This window comes from Lissotriton vulgaris, chromosome 4_1 (assembly GCF_964263255.1).
Source record: "Lissotriton vulgaris chromosome 4_1, aLisVul1.2, whole genome shotgun sequence".
Taxonomy (NCBI): domain Eukaryota; kingdom Metazoa; phylum Chordata; class Amphibia; order Caudata; family Salamandridae; genus Lissotriton; species Lissotriton vulgaris.
This window is the reverse complement of record NC_141691.1, coordinates 832716477-832737641: the sequence shown is the minus strand read 5'-3', so window position 1 is coordinate 832737641 and position 21165 is coordinate 832716477. Positions and strand designations below refer to the sequence as shown.

General features: G+C 48.1%; 1 protein-coding gene across 1 annotated transcript in view; it reads left to right on the top strand.

Moving 5' to 3' along the window:
* The window catches only part of DCDC2 (doublecortin domain containing 2), a 641411-nt gene that overhangs the window by 615358 nt on the left and 4888 nt on the right, over positions 1-21165 (top strand). The gene's annotated exons all lie outside the window — the stretch shown is intronic.

The window sequence follows — 21165 nt, the reverse complement described above, 5'->3', positions numbered from 1 at the left end:
ATTATCATGCTTACTGCCGTTCACTCATTCTCACTGTGACTTACATTCCTATTTTCTGGCACTCATTCTTACTCACTTTCTAATAGCGAATAATATATTTCAGGACTAGCTGCACCTTTGTTCTTGACCCTGATTTTTGCCACCTCTGAAGCTGGTGGTCACAAAGTCAGTGCCAGGGTCGCTAGGGAGCTGCCACCCCTGGCAGCTCCTAAATGACATGTAAGCGCAGATTTCAGTCTATGTGTCCAAGTGCCTTGAAGTTTACTCTTGGAATGTGGAAGCGCAAAAGGCGAGGCGCCGGCAAGATAGTCGCACTTAAGTGCAGCTCCACCCGGCTGATCTTCCATCCTCCCAAACTCAGCTGCATATCGAGGCATCCAAGCACCTGCCCTGTTTCCCTGACTGGAGAGGCACCCCTGCTGTAGTTGGGGGCCTTTGGAGCTGTTGGAGAGCTCTGTATTGTGATATTTTGGCGGAGACGGTCCCGATCGACTCGAGGCTAAGATGGCCGCCACCGGGGGCGATGAGCCACAGACTGAGCACTGGCAGGGGCTCTGTGGTGACGAGAGTGCAGGGTGGCACAGCCTCTACCCCCGATCCTGTATTGCCGGCGGCTGCTGGTGCCTACCTCCCCTGCGGGCTCCCTGTGACTGTCCGGCTTGGCCCATAGCTGCTGAACGCCTCTAGTTCCTGTGCCGGCGGCCTGCGGGTCGGCGGCGGTGTGTATGAACCCCGCGGGGAGGCTGACGGATCCTGCAGAGCACACCTGTGGACCTGACTGGTGGCTATGGTGCCTCATCATCGCCCGCCATGGGCAGCTGTAGGTGTGGGGCAGTCCAGGCCTTGGTCCGCGACCGCGGAAGTGGGAGTGGGCCTGGGCTGTGGGTTCTGGCCCCCCGGCTGTGGCCTGCGTGCGCGCCGCACACAGAATTGGCGGCCTGGGCCTCTTTGCCGGTGCAGATCGAGTGGGGAAGAGAGACCTCTGGCTTGGTGACTCCTGGCATTGTGGATCGGCCCCTCTGCTCCTTGAACTGCTCCCCTGCATCTTGACGAAGCTGCTGTGATAAGTGGGGTATAGCGTAACCAGCGCTTACGTCTGAGGTCCTGTGGGGAGGTGTGGCCTGATGGGTCATAGTTGCCCCTGGAGTGGGGCGCCCGGAGCTGCTTAGGCCTTGCCACCCATCAACGCGGCTGTGGGAAGAGGGTTCGATCCTGTGTCGAAAATTGGTGGCATGTAGCAGGGAACAGGCTCTCTGGCTATGAAGCCCGTTTGTATACCTCAGATCCCACACCCTGATGATATGACCTAGCGTGGCTTTGTTTGTTGGGTCATACTAACTGCACACTGTGAGAGTACCAGGGGAAGGCCCTATTGCTCACACCTAGTTCATTTTGCCAGGGACCCTACCCCATTCTTATTGACTGACAAGCGGTGCCACTGGGGTTCCGGGGAGGAGTTGCTTTCTGATAGGAGCACCATCGGGTCAGATACTGTTGAACTGTCTCTGGGGGTCGCATATGTTTTAAGTTTTTTGGCGCTGGCTTGATCCTGATAGTCAACGTCACTGGGAAGGCATAGTTCCCAGTCTTATAAGGAACGCTTGCTGTACTGTTTGACCTTTGCATTACGCCTACTGTTAGGTACTGTATTTGAGGAAGCTGCACTACTACGGTAGGGGTTGCTTGGCTCCTGCAATCTCCATCACTACTCATGGGGAAGCCTGACAAATCACAGACCCGCCTCACGTTTGAGGCATGAAAATCAGGCAGGGTTCTTCAAAAGGCGGCTTCTGAGGCTGATGGACAGGGAGAGGGCCCGCCTAGTTTGGAGTCTACTCTGATGGCAATGCAAAAGAGTCTCCAGGCTATTGAGGGTAGTATGTCCACTATAAACCATAGACTGGACCATATGTCTTCTCAATTAGAAAAGCAGAATGCGAGAACGTCACAAGCAAGACCCTCATTATGGAAAAGGTTTTAGCCCTCATACAGGCCAAGAATGAGTACTTGAAGGCCAGGTCTAGAAGGAATAATATTCGACTTGCGGGCCTTCCATAATCAACTAATACTAGCAAAATGGAGCACTTCATTTAGTCTCTCATTAAAGAAATATTTGCCCCCGAGCAGCTGTCCTCTATATTTATAGTGGAGCGGGCCCACTGCTCCATGGCAGCGCGACAGGTCCCTGGGGCTCCTTCCCGTCCAATTATAGTCTGGCTGCTGAACTACAGGGACCAGGATGTCATCTTGCGGCTGGCCAGGGAGAAGGGCAACATATGTCATCAGGGGAACACATTGTCCTTCTTTCCTGACTTTACAGTCGCAGTTCAATCTGTGCGGCGTGAGTTTGGGCAGTCAAAAAATTCCTCCAGTCCGAAAACATACAATACGCCATGTTGTACACCGCACGCCTCTGCGTGGGAGTGGAGGGTAACTTCAAAATCTTCTCAACCCCTAAGGCGGCGATAGAGCATGCAAAGGAATTAAAGAGGCACCAACGTGAGACTGAAACCGAACGGGGAGAGGAGGACTGATGATGATACGGGAATCTGCGGTTGAGGTATTGTGTGAGTCCTCATGCTGCTGGGCTTCATAGGTTTTTTTTGGGGAAAGACTCTCGCTTCTTGATTCTTATGTGCACAGGACAAATATTGCAATTTCATATGCATGTTAGATTGGATGTTTTTAGTTAAGTATCTGTTTTTTGATGGTAACACAGGTAAATGAACTGATCAGCCACCTCCTACACAGTGGGAAGACAGTAGTACTCTGACGCCCCCTACATGGGAGTTCCCCACACATTGCTATTTTTTATTGTGTTTTCTGGGGCTTGTTTACTTTTGACATGGATGGCTTTGGCAAGTTCAGTGCGCCGAAGTGGGTGGGAGGCTTAAGGGGGGGTGTTGGCACTTGTGCAATGTATCTTACGTAACCCTGTAGGACCTGATTTCGGGATTGGGTCTCATCTTGCTACGGAATGGCTGGACCACATGCAACATGGGTGGTGAGCTCCAGTTTGTAACCTGGAATGTACGTGGTCTCAACCCGAAAAAAATCCGCACTGCATTAGCATCTCTAGATAGGTGGAATGTTCAGGTGGCCTTGTTGCAGGAGACGCATCTGACCTCGCTAACTGAGAAAAATGTGGGTACCCTATGGCCTGAAGTTAGAATGACATCTTCATACTCATCCTATTCCCGGGGGTAATGACTCTTGTTAAGAAGGGCACACCATACCAAGTTCAAGGCATGGACAGGGATGACCAGGGTCGGCTGGCGATTGTACATGGTATGCTTGGTGGGACGAGTGTTCTCTTGGTGAATGTGTATGGTCCGAATGTGGATGAGGCCTCTTTTTTTGCTGATGTCTGGAGCAGTATATCTGCCTTCCCTAGTGCTGAGATCTTGTGGGGGGGCTTTTAACACGTGCTTGGACATTAATGAGGGTAGGGAGGGGATGGGGGCCTTGTGACACAGACAGTCCATGGATACACTGGTGGGGCTATTGGATGCTGGGTACTTGCATGATGTTTGGCGCTTGCGACACCCGGGGGTAAGGGAGAGCACTTTTGTCTCTACTGTGCGTGCATGTGTCATTGTCCCGTTTGGACTATTGGTAGATGTCAGAGGCGGCCTGTATGTGGGCTGTGGAGGTTAAACACTTGGCCAAAACTATTTTAGATCATTCGCCTGTTTTTCTGGAGTTGCAGGTGCTGGGGGGAGCGAAGACCCCCATTTGCGTACCATTCTCTCTATCGGATCAGGTATTTAGGCACTCAGTTGGAGAAGCTATTCATAATTATATTCGGGAAAATATGGGAACAGTGGATAGCGCTGGTGTTCTTTGGGATGCGTTTAAAGTGACTATTCGGGGGGTTTGGATCAGAGCGCAGTCCGGGGTTCTCAAAGATTTGCACCGGAGAATCAGGAAACTTGCGGAGGACATAGCTGCTCTCGAACGGGACAATGATAGATACCCAGACACTGCCCAATTGGCTGCAATTCGAGAGCTAGTGTCGGAACTTAATGACACTGTTGACCAAATAATGGAACATAGATCACGAAGATGCACAGCTCGCTATTATGGGGAGCGGGGGCGACCAAGCCACTCACTAGCATAGAAGTAGGCGGCTCCTCACAGGCAGGCCTACATCACTGAGTTAAGGGACGAGGCAGGGGAGGCACACTTCGTAAACTCGGCTATCATTGGGGTGGTATTCGATTTCTATTCTCAATTGTACCGGGGAGCGTGTTCATCCATCTTTATGCGAGATCCATTATTACCTTGATGATGTGGCATTGGGCTGGCTATCCCACAATCAACGGGAGCACCTCACACAGCTGTTCGAAGTGGAAATGATATCCCTTCCAACTTGCAAGGCAGCAGGCCTTGATGGCCTCCTCAGTGAGTTCTATAAGGCTTATGCCGATGATCTAGCGCTGCGGCTGTTGGAGTTTTTCACGGAGGTGTATGACTCCGGCAAGCTGCCTCCCTCCCTTACGGAGGCCTTAATAGTAATGCTTTTGAAACCTGATAAAGCGGCAAATGCCTGTGATTCATATAGACCCCTCTCTATTATTAATATAGATGCCAAGATTCTGGCTAAAATGATTGCCACTAGGCTTCAGGCCCTGGTCCCCAACTTTGTCCTGCTGGACCAGTCATGTTTTGTGCCATCTAGATCCACAACACACAAACTACGCACTACTTTCTTTACACTGCACTATTTCCATGTCGTGGGTGTGCTGCTCGATTCTGCTAAGGCATTTGACTCCCTCCCATGGGAGTATATGTTCACCATTTTGCTGCGCATGGGCATACCTCCATTCTTTTTAGAATGGGTACGTCTCCTGTATGATGCACTGGTGGCGAGAGTTTGGATCAACGGCTGGGTCTCTGAAGTATTTCCCTTTAACCACTGCACGCGGCAGGGATGCCCGCTGTCACCAGTTCTGTTCACGTTGGCTTTGGAGCCGCTGGCCTGTAAGCTGCGGCAGTGCCACGCCCCGGCTGCACTGCGGTTCCATCAGCAACCCTTAATGGTGTAATTAAATGCTGATGACATGATGCTCTATGCGAGCGAGTCGGCCACATATTTGCCACAACTATTACTTGAATATTTTCGGTTTGAGCGATTTTCGGATTTGGGCGTTAACTGGGCTAAATCCACTGTGTTCCCTCTGACGGTTGGCACTCAAGAGCATGAAATGGACCTCCCATTGCAATGGTCGAATAACCCTGTGAAATATTTGGGCGTATGGCTTCATAGAAACCCTCATGTGGTCAACTCTGCTAATTATGGTCGGGCCATGGATAAGATCATGGACCAAGCTACAAGATGGGCTAAGCTACCTCTCTCACTTGCAGATCACATTGCGATCATCAAAATGACGTTTCTGCCCAAGCTGTTGTACTTGTTTGTAAACATCCCTATCCGATTAAATGTTGCGCTGTTTAGTACACAGCAGGCGGTCTTGCTCGCGTTCGTCTGGAGAGGTGGAAAGCCCCGGTGTAGCTGGAAGGTTTTGACATTGCCATTTGAGCATGGTGGTTTTGAGGCCCCAGATTTCACTTTTGGTACTTTCCACAGAGGATTTAGCGCCACACCCCAATCGAAGCTGACTCAATCCTTCCTGTACCCCTGGCTGCAGCAGCTCTGATTGGTGGGGTGGGTGGCCCGCGGGATAAAATCAGCCCCGTCCACTGTACAGCATGGGCATGGCAGACATTAGCAAAAAGGGCAGGGTGGATTATCTCTACGCTCCCAAACTGCAGATCGCTGCACACCCAGATATAACGGCTGCACGAGAACCAACTGCCTTGCCAGTGCTGGGTAAGGTAGGGATCAAATGTCTAGGAGATCTGTACACTCAGCGCCAGTTTCGGGCGCTCTCGGATTTACAGAACCGGCATGGCGCAGACCTAATGCTGGGATTTACCTATGTACTGGTGCGACAAGCAATCCGTGATATTTACCCGGGGTTCCCGTCCGAGCCGCTTACTCTGCGAGCACTGCAGGCAGTGTTGGCGGGGGGAGGAACAGGGGGCATAATCACGAAGTTATATAACGCATATCTTTGGGAGACTGAGCTAGCGGAGTCCCCCTCATACATTCGTTGGGCGGTGGTAGTGGGTACTTCTATGACACTGGTTGAATGGAAATTCTGTTGTGACTTGACAGGACGGTTAACGGCGAATGGTAATCTCCGAATTATCCATTTCAAATACTTGCATCAGCTCTACTATACTCCTCTTCAGCTACGACGATTTGACCTTAGAGGCAGTGTGCGCTGTGTGTGTTGTGGGCATAATGACGCAGATTTCCTGAACCTAGCCTGGCAGTGTGAAAGAATAGCTGAGTTCTGGGCAAGGGTTATGCAAGTACTTACGGACGTTGTGATGGAACCTGTTGCATGTGTACCCCCTGTGTGTCTGTTGGGGTGGGTTCGTAAGCTTAAACCTTGTAACAGGAGATTGGTTGCCATTTCCACATTGTTTGCAAAACAAGCGGTTTCAAAGCGGCGCAGGGGGGGGGGGGGCTAAGGCTGCGCCCACAGTAAAACAGTGGATCCGAGACTTGCTGTATTCTAGAGACCAGTTGGACACCTATGCGGAGGAACTTCCGGAGACATCTCGTCCTGAGGATTTCTGGGCTTCCTTTATGGAGTATCTCCTAAGTAAACCAGAATTATGTTAAGTTACTGTACGTGTTGCCAGGCTGTATGTGGAGGGCGAAGAGACTTTCAGAACATATGTTGCATGTCATTTTGAGAGGCTACTCAGGACTTATTGTAATGCTATGCCAAGTGCCGGGGGGGGGGGCGGGAATAGCGAGGAGAGTTTGTTTATGTTGGATTGTGTTCTGTAAAAAGAAAACGGCTTGTATCGAAATCCTTTGGAGGTGTAATGATGCTGGAATACCACACTTCAAGTTGAGGTGACTGCTATTGTACTGCTTACAAGCTGATTAATAAAGATATTAAAAAAATAAGTGTATTGATGGAATGCAAAGTATTTGTTGTACAGTGTCAAATGTGCTAAATGTCTCTGCTTCATACAATACCTCTTTTGTGTTAACTTCTTCTTGCACCCAGATCTTAAACAAATGTTGCACTATGCTCCGGCATTTCAAGTACTAAGATACTGTCCAATGGGAGGCCAGGGAAATATGCCAACCTATTCTTTACATATCTAAGTACATTACCCAATAGTGGTGGGCCATATCAATTAGGAATTAAACTTTTCACTTCTGGGATGAATCTCCCAAATTGGATTTTGTCATGGATATAAGTTTCAACACGTTTAAAATGTATAGGTTTTCGCATGCTTTAGTGTGAGTAGTCATAAAGCTACCCACTGAAGTTGCACTGCAAGATAATAGCATTCAAATTCAGAGTCTCGCAGCCCTCATTTAGTAATTGATATTAATTTCGAGATCACTATTCTTTCTGTCATCTCTCAATATTAGTGGACACATTAGTAGACAGGTAAGTCTTTGAAAAACTGCCTAGGCAGTCTAACAGGAATGTTGGCAAAAAGGTATAAGTGAGGTAGGCACCCACCTTTTATGAGGGCTTCTCTAATAGTGAGAGGAATTATCAAATTGATAGTGAGTTGCATATACTTAACGTGGTCCATTCAAGTTTGCCTACTATTATGTGAACTCATATTTGATATATTCTGATTTCCAATAAATAAATGTATCAGCGGTCCACTAGATTTGTCCACTATGTGAAACCAAGCAAATTTGCTGGTTGTTAACTTTCAATGGGTAGCGTTATGATTTATTCCAACTTACTTTTAATCCAGACACCCTTGCAAAGTCTTTATAAATGAAGATAGCATAAGGGAGCCCTCCCATCATCTGCATATCGAAATATGTTGTCAGCATAGAGGAAAACAATTGTGTTTTGTGCAATTGAGAATCCCTTTGTGGTATGGGCTTCTACGAATACGCTATATAAGGGCTTCATCGCCAAGTTGAAGAATTAAAGTAAGAAGAAAAGCCCTTTCGTGTTCCCCTCCTTACCTTCCAGCTGTCTGATAAAGTTCCGCTTATCCTCACCCTTGCAGCAGTATACGGGTACAGCAACTTTATCCACTGTATGAAGTATGCCCCCAAGTGCGCATGTTTCAAATTGGCATAAATGTATCTGACTTTTTTTTGTGTGGAAGGATTCAATGGCCCTACTAATTTCGGATAGTGAATGCAAGTATAAATGTCTATATAAACTCGCACATTTTGTATGAATGCAATTGTGTGCCATCTATGTTTTTTTATTGCTGTCACCTGCTGTCATTCAGTGTCCTGTTTTAGCAGAACGGCTAATGCAAAAAGAACTGATGGGCTGTATCCTGACTCTGCATCAGACGTCCCAATGCTTCTTTCATTTCTTTTTTTATACCCATCTTGAGAGTCTTGACCATATCTACCAATCCCAAGCCTCATTTGTATTGCTATAGAACATCACCTTTCATATGAGGCCTGATTAGCAGAGCATTTTCTTAACTTACAGATAGGAGTTCTGCTAATTTTGCTTTGCATTGGTATTATCTGCACAGATATGTATAAAAGCATGTTCAAATGGCACTGCTCCTTATTTCTTGCAATATAGGACCATGATCCCCTTAATTTAGTACCTCCACGATAACTGGCCTAGGTATGGCCCATGGAGGTAAAGAAGGTATCAGTGCCCTTTGGACCCCTTTGACTGCAAAGAATCTGTACAGCCTTTTATTTGTCACAATATAAAGAGCAAATTCTTCAAGAGGAGCTCCATCTATGGTTCTTCTGCACTTTCCAATAGGCCTACCATGAAGATGTTTTGGTGTCATGGTCTACCTTTGCTGGCCTTGCCTGTATATTCCACATATCTCACTCTTACCTCCAGTTCCAATATTCTTTTATCCACAGTGACCACTTATGGTTTAGTTCTGACTGCTGGATTGCCTTGGCCCCAGGTTCATTGTCTTGTCTGTCAATTTTGTATTGCTCAGGTCTCAACAAATGGACCTCAGTCACCACTGAGTCCATTTTACTTTCTATGGCTGCTCTGCTCTGGTGGATGGCTTAAAATATGATGTCAAACTTACCTTCACCATTCAACGATATGGCTGCATCAGCTTGTATTTCGGGTGTAATCTGTGCAGGAGATTCCATGTTTAGTAATTGATGATACCTAGAGTGTCTGTGGTTAACCTTTTGATTTGCCACTTCTGATGCTAGGCTGGCAAGGGGGATGACCAAAGTGAGGAGGGAGTGCATCAAGTTAATTGTCCAAATTCTGAAATATCGTTGCTTAGTTACTGTTCGATATGGTAAGGATATGTGCAGATGAGCACACTAAATCCTCCTTGGCTGTAAGCCAGTAGCCTCACCTCCCTGGTCTACCTTTCTTGTTCCAACATAGCCTAACTCCCTATTCATTTACCAGACACTACGTAGAAAAGAGTCTGATCAGGGCAGACCACCTGGCAGCAACTTAAAAGTTTCCTGCATGAACTATCTTTGGTGGGATGACAAGGCTTCCTTCTGCACCACAGGCTTCTATTGGTTTCTTTTCTGGGGAATTGTTATCGCTGAGAGGACACAAGTGATTTTCACTCTACCAGGTAGGGGCATCAATGCTGCAACAGTCATTCCTCTGAAATTTCCTAAGCTGGCTAACTTTTCCCAAGAGGGTCTTCTCTGGTCTGAAGCATCACCTCTTCTCGTGGATAGTACTTGTGGCACAGGCACAAACAAATGTAGGATGAGGCACTGTCTCCCCCAATATGGTCACATTGTCCCTGCCACTGAGCAGCCATGATATGGCGATCTAAAACAATATTATCTCAATGTCCTTGCCCAATTACTCGTTGTATGGCAATAGTGCCACCTCCAGGGATACACACTTGTGCTCTGCTGGTCTATCCATGAAGTAGATCTGCCATGATTTCAAGAAGAATAAAAGCCATCACGGCAGCCATTGTGAGACCCATCGTGGGTGATGATTTCCCTCCATGAGTGGTGCCCATGCTTCAACCAATTAGTACATAGTTGTAATACAAATTACATCCCTGTTTACAAACCAGTGAGTGTGCAACTTGCACATTCCTGGTTTGTGAATGCAATAGTATATCATACCACTTTGTTGTTGTTCTTCTTTCATCTGCTATAAACATCCTCCTTTTCACTTTACAGTAGTTGTCCCTTTCCTTTTGTTTGTTCTTGATTGAAGCTACTATTCCTGCTGGTGTTCAGTGAAGTATGGTCAAACTGTATCTATTCTCCAGTTTGAGTTACAATCCTTCATTATTGAAAGTAACTTTTATTGGCTGGCTTCTCCTCTTTTTGGAATTGATGGAGTCCTTCCGCTTCTGAAAAAGGCGAATGCAGGCCCTGCTGAATTATCCAATTTTAGACTAATTTCTTTACTTCCGATCTATTCCAAAATTCTGAAAAAACACATAAATCTTCCAACTAATCCAGTTTGTAGAATCCTCTTATTTCTTACACTCCTCTCAATCCAGTGTTAGAGCCAGTTTTTTGATTGAGACAACTCTTCTTGGAGTCACAGAAATGCTGCGACCCGCCTGGACTGTGGGTGGACACGGTAGCCCTCATATTATTAGATCTGAGCGCCGCACTCGACAGTGTTGCACAGTGTGTTGATAGAATCCCTACAGTCCCTTGGCATTTCTGGTCTAGCTCTTGCATGGCTTACTTCTTTTCTCTTTTCTCCTAAAGCCACTTCTAAAATCTACTCCTCTCCTTACGGGGTACCCCAGGGCTCTATCCTCAGCCCATTACTTTTCAATGTCTATATTAGACCTTTAGCAACAATTGCTGAGGAGGCCAGGCTGGCCTTCTTTTCTTATGCGGATAACACCCAAATCGTCTTCTCCCTTTCTCCTGAGAAGATGTTAGAACCATCAGTTCTTCAGCTTGAGGAAAATTGTATCTTGAATGCAAGCTAATTTACTCAAAGTTAATGGTGAGAAGACTGAGGTCCTGATTTTGGGGAAAAAATAAGAATCTTTGGGGCCCTCAGCACTGGCCGATGAAATGGGTGCCATACCCCAGCCTACCCACCAAGTCCGCAATTTGGGATTTATTATTGATGATCAATGATCAATGAGACAGCAAACAGTGAAGGTGGCAGCCACCTGTTTTACCATTTTAATATGGCTGAAAACAATCATCTGGATGCTACCCTGTTCCACCCAAAGGACCGTAGTCCAAGCACTTGTGACTTCAAGATTAGACTTCGGTAACATCTCTATTTAGGGGCCAACAAGAAAGTGTTATAGAAACTACAGGTAGTGCAGAAATATGCTGCCAGGTTACTTTGTCATATCCCCAAATCTGCTTCTATCTCTGGCGCCTTGCAAGGGCTTCATGGGCTAAGGGTCGCTAACCGCGTTAAATTCAATGCCTTGACCTTCATGTTTAAGATCAAGTCTGGAACTGCCCCACAATATCTGCAAGATCTGGTTCATCTGTGTCAATCTCCATGTCTGTTACCCTCCACTACTCAGGGAAAATATTTGGTTCCAAGGGTTAAGCTCTCATGGATGGGTGGTCGGTCAATTTGCCTGTCTGGGCCCAACCCTTTGGAACTCTCTCCCCATGCCACTCAGGATTGAAACACTATATGTGAACTTCCGTAAATGCCCAAAGACGTGGTTGTGCAATCAGTAAATTCTAGTTCTCTGTTCTTTCAGGCTGGCGCTGGGAAACCCTTTTTGGGTAGCTATGCGCCTTACAAAATCCATATACCATAACATATATATTGCAAAACCTGATCCTTCAGGGTGTGCCTAGCCATGTATTATCACACACTTTTGCTAACACCTATCCACCTGTGACCCTCTGTGTGCACACAAGTGAATGTTGACTGTACACAATTCCCCTGCACTGAATTTTCCTACAGCAATAGGTTGCCAATGTAACTTGACAGGTCATGTAACAATATAATTTGCACATTGTGCACCCTCCGGCACATACCCTTGTGGTGCTGGTCAGTGACAGCAGCCACCTCTACTCCTAGAACTGTCCTTAAACCATAAAAATAATACAAGTTCTAAGATGGTCATGAAGGTCATGTTGCCTCAAAAACCAAATTAAATGCCATACACTGCCAAAATCAATTCCACTACCCCCTTCAGAAACTCTGGTCTAACTTCCTACACAGGTTAGGATCTCCCCACTGACGGCGGAGGACTGGCCTACAATTTTGGCCAACTTGGTAAAAAACAAACTTATCCCATCACTATCTCAAACCAAATTCTTTATAGTGCACTGTTTATACTAGACACTAATGAAACTTTTTAGATTAGGCCTACTGACTCAGAAGCTTGTTGGTCCTGTAAAGAATCCCGAATGCATGTTCTTCACATGCAAATGTTTGACCACATATTGAAAGATAATTACCTGCCAACTAGTAGGATCTTTGAAACAAATGTTACTAGACTTTTTCTCTTTAATGGGGGGTATGTCGTCTTCCATAACTACAACAGATCTGCCTAATGTGAATCTAGCCCTTCTTGACCTCCTTCTAACCATCACTCTTAAAGTCATTCTCCATGACTTCTAATCTTTGAACCATATTTCATACCAAACATGGGCTTATGTCATAAATCTCACAAACTCACACAAAGACCTGTCAAAATCTCCTGGGATTCCCATAACCTCAAAAAAACGCTGGATACTTTTCTGAAACTGCTTACAGCTTCTGATCCCTCAATACTCCTCTAATCTATGTTGCCTACCATCAACTATATCGAACCTAGGTAACAGACGAGGAATGTTTCTTTAACGCCACCTTTATGGATCGTTTCGTTATGGGGCGAATCCGCCCGGCGTTGCGGGCTTCTCTGCCTGGTTTTCCCATTGAACCAGATTTGTTCGCCCCTCTCTCCATGGTCATTGAGAGTCAGAGAGGGATACATCTCGTATCTTTGCCATGTAAGGCAAGCTCTGGAAAGACGACTTATGGCGCCCCATCACAGACGACCAATGGGTCAAGTGTTGCACAGTAACGAAAGACGTCTCTTTAAATAGCCGGCAAAAACTGCTTCATTTTTTATTTCTGCTTAGAATGTACATCACCTCGGCAAGATCCTACAGACTTGACCCGGACAGATCGCACAACTGTCATAAATACAATGCTCCATATGCTGACTTCGCCCATCTTAAATGGACATGTCCCAAGATACAACCATACTGGGAGGCTGTACACAAGACACAAAGGGAATTCGCACTACACTGTGGCCGCAAAACAGTTCCCACACTACAAATTTGGCTGAACAGCCTAGTGTTTTGCAACACAAAAAGTAAAATGTATTCCATCACGATGCCTCGATCCTCACATCCCAAAGATATCTAGGGGCCAGTTAGGGCTTATACAGCGGCTGAACACCTAGCTACTGGCTCCCAACTCGAACAGGGCATAGTCCCAACCGAAGTGGGAAATGCAGCTGATGTACCACAATCACCTGTTTAAAAATGTATTTTTTGCTAACTATTGAAGTTGTTATTCCTGTTTATTTATTTATTTATTTATTTATTTTTTTTTTTTGGTGCAAGACGTTTATTAAGTACCGTTAAGTGTACACAGCATACTGCCACAACCCGGAGGCCGGCTGCCATAACAGAAGTCGCCAATCAAGGAAGAAAAAAATGGTCAAATAACAATCAGCCGTTGCAGAACTGCATACCAGCACAGTAATGAATTAACAGTACAGGCAGAAGTAAAGCATATAAATTCGTCTCACTTTTGTATTTTTGATAACCAGTAAAGAAAAAGAGAACATAACAAACTCCAAGCATGTGCACCACTGTTAGGAAACATATTGGGGGGGGGACACCGCGTGGGGACCCTGTGGTCTAAGGGCAGCTACAGTTCATGGTAGAGCGTAGACATCCGAGGGGGGGGAGCTGTGGGAGGGGGGTGGGTTAAAGGACAACATAGAGGGATTAAAGTGCAGTTTCAATCACGAGGCACAGTGAGCTGTGGACCATCCCGCAACACCCCATCAAGTCCGCCTCTCCATCCCCAGAACAACAACCGCAGCTCACAGTTCATCATCATTTGAAGATTCCGTTATCAGGTAACATTGCAGCGGGGCCCAGATATCAGTGGGCCTGGACGAGAGCGGTAGCAACTCTGCATACGTGTGAAGTTGTTCCTGACAATATACCAGGTCACTCACCCACTCCTTAAATTTGGGTGCCCTTCCCCTGCCCCACCGACAGGCCACCCTACGTTTGGCCAATAACAAGGCCAGCGCCACATACTTGCGGTGAGCTGCCTGCAGAGGTTCCACATACCCCAACAGAGCCATCACAGGAGTCGGTGTTACCTCAGTGTTTATCATTGTAGAAAGGGCCTGAAATACCTGGTCCCAGTACTGAAGTATTCGGGCACACCCCCAAGCAAGATGCAGAAAATCAGCCCCAGGGGCCCCACACCTGTCACAGGTATCATCATCCCGCAATCCAAATCTGTGTAAGCGAGCCGGGGTGTAGTATAATCTATGCACAAATTTGTAGTGAATGATCCTATACCTGCTGCTGGACGATATACGTTCCGTCTGTTGCAGGCAGAACTCCCATTGTTTATCAGTGAGGGGGGTAGGCAGTTCCCGATCCCATTTTGCCTTGGCAGGAAGTGTAGTGTACTCAATGTTGGCCCGTATGGATCTATAGAGCGTAGACACCAGTTTGCGGGGGTTCTCGAATTGTAGGATGTGCTGCAGGGGAAGTAGGACAGGTGGTTCGTGCGGAAAGTCTGGTGTGAGGGCTTGTAGCCCATGCCGCAGGCGCAGGTAGTAAAATATCTCCAGAAGAGTAGGGTGTATGCCTCCAAATAGGTGGTCTCTGGTGCGGAATGTGCCATTATTATACAAGTCTCCCCACGTGTGTACATGAATTTTGATCAGTAGTTTCCGGAAGCCAGTTTCCTGCAGCAGTGGCAATTGTGGGTGGTATGTCAGGGGAAGAAGTGGGGCATAAAGTAATTGCAGTCCCAGCATGTCACCAATGCGCACCCAGGCCGTAACAGTGCTAGACAGAGTGTTAGGGGTCTTATCCCTACCTTCCACAATGGTGTACAGTGCTCCCTCTATAGGCGTGGGGTGTGCTAGCCAATGCTCCGCAGCCAGTTGCGGCATGTACCTAGGCTGTCTCACCCAGAAATAGGCGTAATGCGCCTGCGCTGCCCGAAAGTATAGTTCGAAATCAGGCACTCCGAATCCACCCCGCACATAGGGCCTAGTCAGTACCTCCCACTTGAGCCTGGGTTGTCTCCCACCCCACACTAATTTAAGCTTTTCCGATCTAAGCCTTTTAAAGAAGTATGCACCAGGGTGGAAGGGTATGTTGAGGAACAGATAAAGCAATTTCGGAAGCACAATCATTTTAACCAGAGAGGCCCTCCCCGCCATGGAAAGGGGCAGCGTTATCCACCGCGAAACCTGGTCGCTGATCTTGCTGATGGCCGTACCATAGTTTGCCCTCATGAGTGCCTCCCTATCCTTCTCGACGTGAATACCTAGGTACTTAAAGTCACCCTCAGTCCAAGTAAGCGGGTACTCCAGTGGGAATGCATGTGTGGAAGCAGTGAGGGGGAAGATACAAGATTTGGCCCAGTTTATCTGCACTCCTGCGAGGGCCCCGAACCTAATGAATTCCCTAAGCAATGGGTGTAGGTTATCACGTGGATGTCGAACATACAGTGTGATGTCGTCTGCGTACATGGATATGAGGATTTGTCTCTGGAAGCACCTAAGCGCGCTGTCCTTGTAGTGCTGTCGCAGTTTAGCAGCTAAGGGTTCCGTGGCAATGGCAAAAAGGAGGGGGGACAGGGGGCACCCCTGCCTGGTCCCTCTGGAGACCTCGAATTCCGGAGAGAGCTGCCCATTAATAGGGACCCTGGCTGTGGGGCGTGTATACAATAGCTTTATCCAGGAAATGAAGATGGCCGGAAACCCCATGCGACTCAACACCTTAAAGACATAATCCCACTCCAGTGAGTCGAACGCCTTGGTGGCATCTAAAAAGATGGCCGCCATGGGCAAGTCCTCATGTACGGAGTCATACACTGAGAAGAAGGTGCGTAGGTTGTGGGACGTAGCCCTTCCCGGGACGAAGCCCGCTTGATCTGGAAGGATAAGGTTTGGCAGCAACAGACTAATTCGTGTGGCAATAAGTTTAGCCAGTATCTTTACATCGCACGTTAGCAACGAGAGGGGCCTGTATGAGTCACAGTGCGAAGCAGACTTCCCCGGCTTAAGTAGTGAGATGATCAGCGCAGTCCTCATGGATGCAGGGAGATGACCCACTTCCAGAGCATCCTCGTACACCTCCCGTAGTATCGGGGCCATGAATTCTATGTATGTTTTGTAAAATTCGACAGGAATGCCATCGAGTCCCATGGCCTTACCTGACTGCATACTCATGATCGCCTCTCTGACCTCATCAATTTCAAACGGGGCACTCAAAAAGGCCCTCTGAGAGTCACTCAGCCACCCAAGCGCCACGTCTGTGAGGTAGTCGTCTAGAGACGGCCCGCCCGCCCCCTTGGAGGTGTATAAAGTACTATAATGGTTGACAAATTCATTAAGTATCTGCGTGGAGTCCCGGAGCAGAAGCCCCTCGGCAGTTTCCAATTCTAGAATGACAGTAGGCGTCCGCATAAGCCTAACTGTAGCGGCCAACGCCTTCCCGGGCCTCTCACCTTCCCCGTATTTCCGCGCCACCCAATACTTATGCCTAAACTTCGCCTCGTGCGCAGCTTCATCCGAATATTCAGTAATCAAGTCTCTTATCTCCGCAAGCGTGTCGCTAGTAGGGCGTGTGCGGAGGGCCTCTTCCGCCCGTCCCAGCCTGGCCTCCAAAGCCTTCAATCGATTCAGGATAGCTTTAAGCACCCCAGAGCCCTTTGCAATACAGAAACCACGCAGTGTGACCTTAAAGGCATCCCAGATAGTCTCAACATCTTTCACAGAGCCCTTATTTCTTTTAAAGAAATCCAAGCATTCCTCACGAAGCGCCTTCTTAAACTCCTCATCTAAAAGCATCGCAGCCTGCATGCGCCACGCTGTAACAGGGGGGCCTAACTCTGCCCCTCGCAGGGCAATATGTACTGGGGCATGATCAGAATATGTTCTGGGGAGGTGTCGTGCACAAGTCAGTGAGGCATAGAGGTGGGTGGTCAGAAAAAAGTAATCAAGCCTAGCCCAGGATTTAGCCTGTGCCGTAAAATGCGTACCTTCCCTCGTCGGCCCGCAGTGTGCGCGCCAGGCATCTACAAGGTGGTTCTCTTCTAAAATGGCGCGCAGTACCTCTCGCCCTTTCGTGTAGTGGTGCGGAGCTTGGTGTGAGCGGTCTAGGGTCGGGTTAACAGCAACATTGAAATCCCCCCCCCATATTATGTGTTGCGACCCAGTTTCTAATATCGCAGCCCAAAGCGTTTCAAAATATTGCGGGTCATCCACATTAGGCCCATAACAACATGCAAGGGTCACTGTCACACGCCCCAATCTACCCCACACCAGACAATATCTCCCCTGTGTATCCGCCTTCGAGCCAGCCATATGAAAGGGAGTAGCTTTCTTCACCAATATCACAGTACCTCGGGCATAGGAGGAATACGACGAGAACGCAGTACATGAAGCCCATCTATTACCAAAGGCGTGCGTCTTGTGGGGTGCAAAGTGTGTTTCCTGTAGAAAGGCTATATGTACACTATGTCGATCTAAGTAGCCCAAAATGTGCCTCCTCTTCCGATGGTCCCCCAACCCCCGCACATTCCAAGTAAGAACATTCAGACAAGTGTCCCCCATCCTGAGAGTCTACCACATAACAGCAAAATCGATATGAACTGACGTTCCCTACAGCCATCAATATTCACGTCATATAGCAGCCTGGTCGACCACACTGAGCGGTCTAAGGTCCCCCCCTCCAAAGCAATTCCAATGTACCATCCCACCCCGCAGTAGGCAGATGGTCGAAGAGTCAGAAGTGCACATGCCAGACAACAAAACCAAACCTTAAACTCAGTACAAACCCAGGTGTCCGACTCAATAAGTCGCAAATTATATAGTTCAACAAGCATGCCCCAGTGTTCGGCAGGCCATTTCACCGACAACCCCACCCCTCCTTTACACAAAGACACAAGGAAAGGAGCAGTCTGCAACAACACAAGTATCCGGGGGCACAGGCCCAACTCGTTGAAAGTGAGATTCATAGTCCAGTCAATCACAAGCGTACCACCTGTAGAACATCCCCCTCCCCCCTCCCACTGAAGCGCCCCCAACTCGCCAGTACCCGGTGCCCACCCCCTCCCTTAACAAGCCCACAACAACACAACATCAAAAGTGCATTTAGCAAGTCCTGTGGGGTACACCCGCTCGGGGTTCCAGAGGTGCACCGTCGTCCACCCCCACCTCTCCTCTCCGCGATCACCTCCATTCTTACCGTCTCTGTCCAGGCGAGGGAGAGAGCATGGGGGGGTGGGGGCCTGGCATGCAACTGGACCTGCGGGTCCACCCAGCCGTAGTCACCTGGGGGGTAATCGCAAGGGCTTTAATCCAAGGGAGTATTTGAGATTAACCAGTAGATGCGGAGAGTCACAAATCCCATTCATTCCGCTCCAGAGTCGTGTCCGCCTTCCGCCTGAGCAGCCCTCCTGTCTCGTTTAGGCAGAGTTTTAATGTAGTCTTCGACTTGTTGCAGATTCAAGAAGAAGTGTTGCGTGCCCTGGTGGGTCACTCGCAGCTTGGCGGGATAAAGTAAAGCATAGTCAATATTCAGCCCTCTCAGTTTCCTCTTTACAGCCAGAAATTTTCTGCGTTGTTCCTGGACTACCGGGGTAAAGTCCGGGTAGATGGAAAAGGACACTCCCTCATAGGCAAGATTCTGGTTCGCTCTGGCCGCTTTCAACGCCGCATCCCGGTCACGATAATTTAGCAGCCGTGCAATAATGGGCCTAGGCGGGGCGCCCGGCTGAGGTTGGGGTCCAAGGGAGCGATGGGCACGTTCCACTATAAACTGTTTGGAGAGGGCCTCTTCCCCCACCGTGGCCATTAATAGTCGTTCAACATAGAGCTCCATCCGCCCCGTGTTTGTGGATTCCGGAACACCCGTGATTCGTACGTTGTTCCGCCTGCTCCTTGCCTCCAATTCTTCGTTCTTGGCGGCTATCACCCTTAGCACATTGTCCATGCGAGAGAGCCTTGTTGCATGTGTTGTCGTGGTATCTTCGGTTTCGGATATCCGGCGCTCGGCCTCCGTTAGCCGCTCTTCATGTATATCCATTTTTTGGACGATACCGTCCATTCGAGCGGAGCGCCTGTCCATCTTGTCCACCACTGTGGCAAACCCCTGTCTCATCTCTTGTAGCATCGTGGCGATCTCGGGGACCAGGGGGGCCACCTCCGCTGCCGGGCTCCGCGGTTGAGTGCTCTCCCCCGTCTGCTTAGTCCCTTTCTTTTGCGTTGCTGGTTCAAATTGCAGCTTGGGCTGTCGTGTGTCCGGTTTCCCCATGCCGGGACAGCAGAGAGCGTACCGCGGGTCCGAGCTGCACTTTTAGGGGTTCCACGAGCAGGTGGCACCCAGAAGCGGTCGAGACCCGACGTTCAGTAATCGAGCGATGCTCGTCTCAGTTCAAAATGCGCCAAAGGGTTGGTAGCCAGTATAGAAATCCACCCGGGTAGGCAGCAATCCTCTGTTGGGGCCAAGGAGTACGGGCTCCTGTGAAGTTGGCGCGCGTGGCGTTTCGCGGCCTACACGCCACGTGTCAGTCCGGGGCGTCGCATGAACTCCAGTGCCGCCGCCAGCGAGGACCCAGCCCGGGGCCTCCGCCGCTCCAGATTCACCTCGCTCTAACTCCGCCACCGCAGGTCGTAGGATCACCAAACTCGGACAGAGTGTGCAGCAGTGGTACATCTTCCCCCCAGTCGTGTTTCAGGCGGGTGGATGCAGATTTAAAGGATTAAAGCAGGATAGGAATGCCAGGCGGCCGGAGCCACACTAAAGTGCAGCCATTCAGCTCGTGCGCCCTCTAGCGCCCCTGTTATTCCTGTTTATATGCATATGTTTGTCATTGCCTTATTTACCGAAGGGCTAAGTGTTGGGCTGCTGGGAGGGGACAGCCCTCTCTTGCTGACGTGGCATTGCCACCAGGACTGTATTTTCACAAGCATCCATAATTTCTCTTCCTTTCCTTTTTGTTTCTTGACATTTTTGGCTCTTATATGGTCAACATCCTTGCATTGTCTAATTAGTACAACAATGACAGTGAACGCTCATGTTTGTATTGTTGTAACGTATGAAAATGGTAAATAAAGTAAAAAAAAAAAAACTTTATCGAACCTAAACACTGACCACATGATTTTTCTCTCATTTACTCACTGTCCCTTCTCTCTTTTCTCCCTATACTACCTTCTGACAATGATTGCTGATTGTTGATGTGGTTTCCCTCTTTGACATATTATGTTTAATGATTGTGACCTTATTTTCAAGTATCAACAAGCTTGGCTACTCATGAATATCATCTGTTTACGAGCGTCTATATTTGTGGTAGACATAATTAAGAGTGTACTTTTCTAGAAAACCCCAAAAATATTTTGGAAAAAAAAAGAATGGCGCAATTGCCGCTACATGTAAAGCTCTGAAGTTTGATTTTCATCAGGCTCTGTCTTAGTATAAGTCCTCACCTCCTCCTACAGACCTAGCCAATCCCACTTTAACACTCTCACATAACCCACAGTAAAAATGCCTTCAGGCCAAATTCTCTAAATGATGATGCTACTTGTCTTCAACAGGTCCACGATCTCCATTCCCCCAGTAGCTGCTAGAATGGTAACAGGCCCTCAAAAAACCTTTTTACTTTATGGCCAATGTTTGATACTTAAGCACAATGGTCTTCTGCATATGAATCATTGGCATAGTCTGACTCTCTGGAACATCTTTGTTTCATGGCCAGTGTTTTCCGAATTGAACAACCGCATTGATGCAGAGACCTAGAAGTGAAGGGCCATTGCCAATGACTAACGGTCTCAAGTCCCCGGCCGAATTTTAAATAATCGTGGGAAGTTGTTTAACTCCCCGTACAAGCCTATGCTGATCTAATCTAACAGCAGGTTTGTACCAAAATAATAAGACTACCGAACATGGTA